At 34.3% G+C, this 8,666-nt stretch overlaps 1 pseudogene; it reads left to right on the forward strand.

The window, feature by feature from the left end:
* Positions 1–6,568: 6,568 nt before the first annotated feature.
* Positions 6,569–8,419, forward strand: LOC120154118 (annotated as a pseudogene).
* Positions 8,420–8,666: the final 247 nt, after the last annotated feature.

An 8,666-nucleotide genomic window follows, 5' to 3' on the forward strand; every position in this document is an offset into this window, starting at 1 on the left:
CTTAATCCAAGTAAAAACGAAAAATAAAATAGAAAAAACATCTTTTTAACCTTATTCATGGGGAATATAGAACAAGACCTTACCGTTTCATCGAACTGGCTTATTCGATGATCATAAAATCTATTGCAACTTATGGTCCAATTCATTTCCACTATTTACATACATACATAGTATATATATTTCTTCGGCTGAAGGACTGATCCGCGATGGAGTATAGATACGTGGATTCACCATACAAATTGGTAACACCAACAGCTTATTAGCGGAACTTTGGCGAGTTCGACAAAGCCTGACAATAGCAAAAGAGCGTAATCATGTATGGATGCGTAATTTTATATTAGGGATGTGAACTTGAATTTTTAAAATTCTAAGGGGCGAAAATAAATTTCCAATAAAAAATACATAATTTTTTTTAAAATATATAATAATTTTAAATTTTCAAGGTCCATCCCCTCTCGATCCATCCCGGAACCTAATATAACAAGCCTTTTTCAAGATAAGAGCCAGATGTGAGTGGAAGGATGACCTTGAAAGCATAAAAAACTACAACAGAATAAACCTGCATTAAGACAGAGAAAATTGTCACTTAAAACCCTAAAAAATCCTAATATGTATTAACAAATGCTATAAATGAAGCACGCGAATGTAAAAGCTGAAATATACCCACGTAGATAGAAACATACCCTTAATCAAATCTTCTTAAAAAAACAAACCTTAACCCGAGAAGTATGCAGGAAAATAGAAGGGGTTTTCTTCTAAAAAAAATTATTAATTAGGGTGTTGTTCATGCTGCCATGGACAGGTGAAGATGCCATATGATCTAGTCTCTCCCTTGAATGTTTGAAAATGGAGATCACTCGCTGACTAGATCATGCTGGCAGCTTCAACTATCAATGGTGCATGATATATATATCGGTCTCCTGCAGATGAGACCATGAATTTGCAGAAAACCAATGAAACCCTTTTCTTTTGCGTAAGTATACTGCCTTGAAGGCTTGTTTGATGAGGATATAAATATAAACAGGGAGACTTCCTTTATCCCTAAGGTACAACTTCTTTTATACAATAGGACCAAAGGGCTAGTTGAAAGTGTGGTCCCAAAGGAGAGAACCACCCCCAACTTCTTTTTATCAAACTAATGTAGCTTTTAATAAAATTATTAGTTTTGATGGATGAAAGTTCAACTTTGTGTTGGTTTTAAAATATGGTGATTATGTTGTGTAGGTAGATTCACGCATGAATATGTAAATGGTGGAGAAATCATCACACCAACTCAATCCCATTAACTTGGCTATAATTATAAAGCTTCTTTCTTTATCTTATATTAATAATGTGAATTAATCATTACCTACTGCCCTTGGCAATAGGTTTAGCGAAAAAGGGGGTTGGATTTCGAGGGAAATGTGTTTAGGGTTTTGGACAGCATTGGAGGGGACTCTGATGTGTGTTTCAATTGTTCACATGGCTCTAATTTCATCAAACGGTTGCAAATGAATGAAGGTTGATCCAAGAAGTTGATTTTAGAGTTTTTTTCACCAAGAAGCAGCAACAACTAAAGGAATTCAAAAAATTTCATAACCAGATGGTGATACGTGTTATCATATGTTTAGATAATTAAATTTATTAAATTAAAAAAAAAATTAATATCTAAATAATAAGACATATAAATAACAAGAACTATATATGTAATTGATATTATTTTGATAATTAAATAATATAACTTACAAAATTAAAATTGTTCCATAATTAAGTGGTAACAAATACATTGTTCTTGGACCTTTATTTCGAATAGTCTTTCCAACGAACACTACAGCAAAACCGGCTTTTTGCGGCGTTTTTTTACATATAGCGGCGTTTTTAAGCGCCGCTAAAAACACATGCGGCGTTATGAAAAACGCCGCAAAAAGCGCCGCTGAAAATAGCGTCGCTAAAGTTCGCTGCGTTTGTTAACGAAAAACGCCGCAATAGGTGACGATATATAGCGGCGTTTGTTAAAAAAACGCCGCAGTAGGTATTGATATTTAGCGGCGTTTTGCTTACAAACGCCGCAATAGGTGTTGTTGTTTAGCGGCGTTTTTCCCACAAACGTCGCAATAGGTGTTGTTGTTTAGCGGCGTTTTTCAAACAAGCGCCGCAATAAGCATTGAGATTTAGCGGTGTTTTTATCGAAAACGCCGCTACATGTTATGATATTTAGCGGCGTTTGTGGTAAAAATACCGCTAATAACTATGTATATAGTGGCGTTTTCTTCACAAAACGCCGCAAAAGAACCTGACTTCTGGTGACTTTTATTTACAAACGTCGTTATGGTTATCTGATTTCGCATATATCATTTTCTATTTTATATTACGTAAATTTAATATTCTATAGCATTATCTAATAACAATAAACTTAAAATTTAATTACGACACAAATTATGTAGAAAAATAAATCAAAATTACTTGCGGCGAAAGGAAAAACGCCGCAGGAAGCGCCGCTAAAACCAGCCCAAGGAAATTAAAAAATGACACTCCACTTCCAACCATACCCAGAATTACATGTAGATTGAGACCTTCTTTACCAAAGAAAAATACTAACAACAAAATAATGTAGTTTGACATTGTTCTTCATTGCAATAATCCAATAAGAAATTTTTAATAAAGGCCAAGGAAATTAAAAAATGACACTCCACTTCCAACCATACCCAGAATTACATGTAGATTGAGACCTTCTTTACCAAAGAAAATGAAACCTAAAATCAGGACGAGAATAGTCTTCATATGGCCAAGCACTTGGAACGATACGGCCGTAAACATGCCGATGCAGATAAACTGGCTGAGGTTGGTCGTCCCCACGGTAATGGTGCAAGACAGGATTATGAAAAACTGCAAGAAGAGAGTATCACATATTATTTACAGCAGTCATAATTACCTGCATGCAAAATATATTAATAATCCATATGTCAACTTGCACTAGCACATGAACTTAAGAATGTAGAGTTCATGTTCATGGTTCTCCAGTTACAAAAACAATACAAGACAATATTAAAAGTAAGTATGATGGTTAAATCTTCCATGTTTTCTTAATCATTAATCCTAGTTATATGACCAAATGTAAGGATGGAAGTCAGTTCTCAGTACGCTCGATACAAACGAAGTATTTCTGATAAAATACCAATACAACTTAAGTTAAAATGATGTATCATAACCAACTATATTCTAGTAAACTCTGATAAGAACCGTACCATAGATATGGCAGTGTAGTTATAGGCATAAACCTTTTTCTCTGTTAACCAGTAATCCACAAAAGGACCAAAAAGCAACATGATTGCAGCTTGTACCGGAGCAGTATGTCCCAATAAATCAAAAGATCCTGAAGAATGCTTGCATTGAAGATAATGTACATACCGCAAAATGATAAATAAAATTAAAAAACAAAAAAGGAGCCAAAATATCAATCCAAGTACAAGATCAAGGAATGGTCGGTGCTTCATTTATGGAATGGATCAGTCCATGACAAATACTTAGAGAACCTTGTTCAATCATAACATTAGTTGAAATTACTATATGAAATCTTACAACTTAATTGTAGCTGCGGCACAGTAACAAATGGGACACAAAATCAAAGTATTTCTTAGGTGAATATTGTTAACTTTTGACTTGCACCATCAGAACTAACATAGTCATAACAAATAATATTATACTCCTCTACATAAATTCTATCTCTAACATTATTTTATTGTTTATAAGAGTTACTAGGCATTTGAAAAAGTTAGGTTTGCTTCAATTGGAAAGAATTTTTAATTTTTCATCTCAACTTTAAATAAGATCTATGAGAAAAAATGAAAACAAGTAAAACTCTAGAACCCTTAGTTTTTTGGGTTTTGGGGGAAATTAAGAAAAGACAATCTTAAATAGCTATCCTACCTAGTTATCTCCTTAAAGATATAAAGTAAAAAAAAAGGAAAATGAGCATTGTTTAACAAAACTAATAGGCGTAAATCTGTTTGCATCCAAGAAAAAAACCAAGGTGTAAGAGGAAGCTTTGTTCTAGTTTATGGGAGCGATCTTAGGAGATGGATTGTTCCTAAATTTTGAGATAGTCAGCAATTAGTCTTGCTACCCTGTTTTTCTCCTTTAGGTTGATCATATGGAGTTGGACCATAGAACAAGAAGGCTACATAGAAACATAATGAGCAAAGAAGTAATTGATCCATTAGATACCAAATCTATATGCAAGCGCAATGAACAAGACTATGTGCAAAAGCAAAGTTAATCAATGTTTGCATGTAAATACTCACTCAAAACATACCAAAACTGAAGCCATAGGTAGCCATCAAGGCTTTATTGACCATTATTATACCCACAGATGTGACAACGTTGAAAAACCAGGATGCCATATCTAGAGCTGCTTTCCTATCAACCTTGCTTACTGACGACATTTTTACCAATATAACTAGCAGAGTCTTTGTTTCTCAATTTTCATGCAGGCAAAAGTTAGGTTCAGATCTCGAAAATCCAGTAGGTGGTACCTGTATCAACAAATTGTTTGGAAAGCAAATATCACTTTAACATGCATAGTTTATAATTTGTACAAAGAAATGTTAAAGAGAGAACACAAACAATCATCCAATTCTAACAAAAACAATGAAGAGTGTTTCTTGCTCAGAAATAAAACGAGCAAACTAAAAAATAGACTGCAATTACAATGCATGCGTTTCCAAAACAATTACAGGGAAGTAAAAGTTTTAGAGGAAGGAATCTCTTCCAACTCTTGAGAGCCGCTTGGAAACCATCATTGGAACAATTATGAACTTCAAAATTCAAATTTATACTTAAAGAATGATGCTTACGTGGAGATTCGGTTTCATACAACTAGACATTTCATCAAACACAAGAATTCTCTTTATCTCAAGCGCCTCAGGTAAAATATGCTTCAATTGAGCTAAGTGACTGTATAAAAACCTCTTATAAAACCACATCAAACCCAAAAAATAAAATACTCAATATAAACAAACCAAACAGAACTTAATAAATCTATTAACCAGCACTAACTGAGATGATTAAGGTGAAATTACCTATAAGTTAAACACTATTTTGGGGCTGATATTTGTAAAAGTAGGCATTAACCCCTTCGATCTTAGCATCCGGATTGCAGAATCTAAGCTATTGTAAAACTAACACAATATCTCGTACATTTTCCAAAAACCTTTAATCAATAACATTATTAAATAAAGAAACCAGGGTGAGGGTCTTAAGCGGGCCTACTTTTCAGGGAGTTTATCGGGACGGCCACCGGAGGCCTTGGGTGGAGGATATTCGGTGGGCCAGGATAAGATCTGCTTTCGGGCCAACTTGATCTGGACTGTAGAAGCTTTGGATCGAGTCTGAGCCACTTTCCGGACCTCTTTAATGGAGATGGCAGGGTTACGAGCACGATTGGGGAGCCGGGAGGAGTGCTTTTCTGGGGTTTTGGAAACCGACGATTTCGAGGTTAGGCTCCGAGAAGCCTTGGATTTCAAAGCGGTTGCTTGATGAGAATCTAAGGAGCTCATAAGTAAAAATTTATAGAGCATACAGACAATAGACAGCAAAAAGAAAATGGAAGTGACTTTATGGCCGAGAAAGAAACAAGCTTGATTTTAACAAGAAAATGTGAATCTAAAACCCTAGATGTTTTTAAAAATATATAATTTTCAATAAATTTTAAAACATTTTAATTTCTTAATTTGATAATTAAATGTGATTTAAAAAATAAATTATTTTTATTTAAAAAGTATTAATAATATTTATATTTTAATATTTTTTATCATTACAATAAATTAAAAATTTAGTTTTAAGAAAGTATTCAATTGAGATTATGTTACTAATCACGTTAAGTTATATATTTTAATGTTCGTTAACTTATAACTATTATAATATTTTTTAAATATTATTATAATAACTTTTAATTCAATTCATGTCATTTTTGTTATTAATCCATAATTTAATAATATTTTCCTTTAATTATTATAGCATTTCGTATAAATTCAAACAACTGCGGCGTTTATTGAAAAAACGCCACTATAGGTAAATACTATTACGGCGTTTGTATAAAAACGCCGCCAAAGTTATAATCTATTGCAGCGTTTATTGAAAAAACGCCACTATCGGTGAACCCTATTGCAGCGTTTGTATAAAAACGCCGCTAAAGTACTAATCTATTGCGGCATTTATTGAAAAAACGCCACTATAGATAGACCTATTGTGGCGTTTATATAAAAAAGCCGCTAAAGTACCACACTGTTGCGGCGTTTTTTTAAAAAACGCCACTATAGATGAACCTATTGCGGCATTTGTAAAGAAACGCCGCTAAAGTTACCATTTTGTGGTGTTTGGAATGTAAACGCTGCTATATGTTTAAAGTTAGTGGCGTTTACTCTAAAAACGCCGCTAAAAACGCTACTAAAGAACAATTTTGCTGTAGTGGAAGTTGTGATCTTTTCCGAGTTATGACGTGTGTCTAACTAAGTGAAGATACCAAGTTGATAAGGCAATTGAGGAACACCAACAATACAAACCTCAGTTAGCGAGAAAAGAAAGAAACAAAATGTCCGAGCAGCAGCAGAGTATTCAGATTCCTAGAGTGAAACTAGGAACTCAAGGACTTCAGGTAATACATTCATCATTCGGATGCTATTCTCTTCAAAAACATATATTTCAACCGATCATAACCCATAACTCAACATCCAATCTCTTGAACCAATCGTATTTTGTCGTAGGTCTCGAAGTTGGTGTTCGGCTGTTATGGTCTTACCGGAGGATACAACGACCCTGTCCCCGACGATGTCAGGATATCGATCATCAAACACGCGTTTCACAGAGGGATCACTTTCTTCGATACTTCGGATATCTATGGTCCCCATACCAATGAAATATTGGTCGGGAAGGTAACATGTTTAGTGTCGTGGTCTTGGGAAAAAATAACACGAGAGTTTTAAAATCAAAGGATCTTTGTGTGTGTTTCTTTTTGGCGTTGAAGCAGCTGCCTCGGGAGGAGGTCCAATTAGCCACAAAATTTGGTTTCGTAGAACTGGATACAGCCGGTGTCATAGTTCTAAATGGAAGCCTGAATATGTCCGCAGCTGTGTCGAGGGCAGCCTGAAGCGCCTCGATGTCCAATACATTGATCTCTATTATCAACACAGAGTCCACAGCCACTCCGATAGAGCATACCGTAAGTGATGTTATGATTATTAACATAATAAATCCTATGATAGGAAATCACCGATTTCGATGATTTTTTAAAAATTATATTTAATGTTTAGTTTAAGTTTCATTTCGATATTTGTCATTAGAAAAACTAAATGGTGATGTCCACGTGTCACTATAAGATAATGTCATGTTACTATTAAAAAAAATAAAAATGATACGTCAACAGTTCTGATAATTTTTTAACGGTATATTATCAAAATAGAATCTAAACTAAACGTTAGGTATAATTTTAAGAAAAAATAAAGTTTGGATGCTATAATGGAATAAAAGTAATGATTTAGATACTAATCATATAATTTACCCTAAAAAGAAATAGTACTTGTTCATTCTAAACGATTGGAGTTTGAGCAGTTAACTTTATAAGATTTATACTTAGTGATAATTAATTAAAAAATTTAAACAAATAATGCTTATAATCCTCGTGCATGTACGAAGTCATAGTTTTCATTACTTCATACTCGGAATGATATTCAGTTTGTTGAACTAAAGATTAAGCAATAAATTATGGTACTACTTAGATGGGTGAACTGAAGAAGTTGGTGGAGGAGGGGGAAAATAAAGTACGTGGGTTTATCGGAAGCTAGTGCCGACACTATAAGGAGGGCGCACGCCGTGCATCCCATTACCGCCGTTCAGATGGAGTGGTCGCTCTGGGCTCTTGAAATCGAGGAAGAAATAATCCCCCTTTTGCAAGCTTCTTCTTCATTTTCTTTTTGTTCGAGTTCGAACATGGTAGATGATTCTTCAAAGATGAATCAAAACTAAAAGAAGAGAGTTAAGCCATGCAGGGAACTTGGAATAGGGATTGTTCCATACAGTCCACCTGGTCGGCGTTTCTTCGGCGGCACAGCGATCTTGGAAGGTGTACCCGAAAGCAGTATTCTGGTAATGGGAAATCTAGCTATCACTTATCTTTTAAGTTGATTTTGTATATGAAAACAAATGTTCTGATATAAAACTACTTGAAAAGCCACTATTCCCAAGGTTTCAAGGTGAGAACATGGAGAGGAACTAGAGGTTGTATTTTGAGTTCGAGAAGTTGGCTGGGAAGCACGGATGTAAACCTGCACAACTTGCACTTGCCTGGGTTCTTTCATCAAGGACTTTGAAGCTTGTATTGTTAATTTACCTCTCTTTTTTCACTGGGACTGTAAAATTTGCCAAAGCTCTACATTTGAGTTATTAAATGTAACGTTTTAAAGATAATTATGCAACTCAATTACATTTTGAGTTCTAGCAAAAGTAATTTTGCAGGTCGTGATCTCTAGATAATTATATTTACAGTTGGTGAATGAAAAGAATCTCTCTTTATTGTTTTGAAATATTTTTTATTGGTATCTTCCACCTGCTTTCTTTTTTCCTCTCATTTTAACTTGCTTTGACATGTTGCATATATGAATTATGTACTCTATTAAACTTAATATTCAAATTGT

The sequence above is a fragment of the Hibiscus syriacus genome, unplaced genomic scaffold, assembly GCF_006381635.1.
Source record: "Hibiscus syriacus cultivar Baekdansim isolate YM2019G1 unplaced genomic scaffold, ASM638163v2 tig00111105_pilon, whole genome shotgun sequence".
NCBI classification, from domain to species: Eukaryota; Viridiplantae; Streptophyta; class Magnoliopsida; order Malvales; family Malvaceae; genus Hibiscus; species Hibiscus syriacus.